This window comes from Penaeus vannamei, chromosome 14 (genome assembly GCF_042767895.1).
Source record: "Penaeus vannamei isolate JL-2024 chromosome 14, ASM4276789v1, whole genome shotgun sequence".
Lineage (NCBI taxonomy): Eukaryota > Metazoa > Arthropoda > Malacostraca > Decapoda > Penaeidae > Penaeus > Penaeus vannamei.
In genome coordinates, this window is record NC_091562.1 from 18,320,776 (window position 1) to 18,323,275 (window position 2,500).

Genomic DNA, 2,500 nt, shown 5'->3' on the forward strand with positions numbered 1-2,500 from the left:
AAGAAATCTTTAAGGTTTCTATAATTACCTCTTTTGTAATTGTACTTTTCCTGTCTTTCCTTTCTTACGATGAGTTTTTCTTGTAACAGACAGTATTTTAGTTTTATCACTACATGGTCGTTTTTTCCTAGAGGAGGACAGTACACGATATCCTTAATATCATCGTTATGCTTTGTGAATATTAGGTCAAGCATAGACGGCCTACCTAGCCCTCTTATCCTGGTATGATCTGTTACATTCTAGGAAAGGCAATACTCGTTTATGACTTCTTGTAAATTGGCATTCCACGAATGTGGTTGCGCTCTGGGATCGAAATTTTCCCAGTCGATTTTGCTATTAAAATCCCTAATGATTAGAATTTCTTTTGCATTGGTTTCCGAAAGTTATAGCACTTCTTCCAGGCTCTTTAATGTCTCTTGAATTAGTTTTTGGTAATTTTCTTGTGACCACACCGATGTTAGAGGTGGCATGTATACCGTGGTTATTATTATGTTTACACCGTTTGTTTCTACCTCAATTACCTTCAGTTACACTATGGGGTCCTGATTAATGTTGAACTCCTTTGTAATAATTCCTTTCCTTGTCAATATTGCTACCCCTCACCCCTTTTGGTTGCAGGGTTAATGTTTGTCTGTCTCTACATTTTGGTTCCGATAGTGTATTTGCTTTGCTTATCCTCCAAATAAACGTTTTTTTTTCCTCCAGTCTTTTATTCATTTTTATTTTTTACTTCTTCCTTTTTGTAATATTTCTCTGTCATCTTTGGTCATATTTTCTCTTATCCAGATTTTCTTATATTCTTCATGGGTGGCCAGGACTTTGGCTTTCTTTATCATATGAGTTACCATTTGCGTATTCCTGAATGTTACTTTTAAAGGGTGTGTGTATGTGTCTGTGTATTATATATATACATATATAAATTATATATATAGATATATTTTACATATACATACATACATACATATATATATATATATATAATATATATATATATATATATATATATATATATATATATATATATATATATATATTTATTATACACACACGCACACACACACACACATACACACATATATGTATGCATGTATGTATATGATATAAGATACCTATTATATAGAATAAACGTTTCCATATTGTCGTACGATTCGACTCGGTTCAAAAATTTTGTTCTGTGCTGCGCCAACGGAGAGTTGACACAAGAGAGCATTAGGTATCGCGTTCAGGTGGTTAGCGTTATGTGGGTCCGATCAAATTACTTTTCCTTTACACACGAGCTATTGTTTTTTTTCGCTAAGACTAACAACCATCGAACAATAGTTAAATATTACTTTGATTGTTGACAGGTGTGTCTTTGCGTGTGTGATTGTGTCTTTATCTGTGTGCGCAAATGAGTACATAATATACATATAAACATAAAACGGTTTGTAACATGATAATTTTTCTTTACCTTTATACGCCACTCATCTGAGTCATTATTTCGAATTTACTAGAATTTCGTACAACTGTCCTCACCGGCCTCATCACGTTAGTCTAAGGCTGCGTCCACACCAGTGACATGTTGCTTGAGGCAAATTGGAACATTGTGGGGGGCACAATAGGAGACATTCGGACGCAAGTCTCCTGATATATATGGGGACATATCTGTTACAACGTTGAGAGACACGTCGGCAATAAAAATCGACTTGGTGAAACTGTCCACACCTGGTTGGTCTGTTGGCTGGCGGGAGGTCTCATTGTAAAGAAAACGTATATCAGTCACTTAAGGTTACATGAACAGTTTACACCACGAGGCTCATTCAGATCCGTATTATTCCGCAGCATCCCATATTCACCGTGATCCACTCATATCTTGAGTTCAAGTGTGTGAGTTCAAGTGTGACCGTCTCACAGTTGATTGCCTAATTGAGCCATATTCATTCAGGTCATATTATTTTCAATGAAATCAACAGGAAAATCTTTTCATTAATATTTGTGTGAGACCCTATGGTAGCGGCTTCATGGATGAGGATTGCAGTTAATTATTATTATTTTTTAATTCGATCTGAAAAACAAATATGCTAAAAATAGCTATGAAATGTGCAAAACCATATTTATCCCCAAAATTAAATGAAATACCACAACCATAAAATCAAACTTAGGACAATATGCAGTATAAGTTGGGAGATATAACCTATTTAAATCGATCGACCGATACAAACCAAGACACTTTTCTTCTATGGCAATATTTGTGCAAATGCTTCCCAAAGGTGCTATACGTAAATGAACAGAGATGAGGGCCCAATTTTGCATAAGTCCATCATCATCTTTTTATGACGAAAGTAAACATTGGACTGGACGCAGAACCGATTACTGCGCTGTTCAGACTAGTGCATGTATTGCTGCGCGATTGTGAAAAGGATATTTTGCTGATCATCAGTGTCTGCCGTTCCATATTTATGCTTTCAAAGACCTTTATTAATGTTTTTATACCTCATTTACGTGTTTTAAGATTGATTAT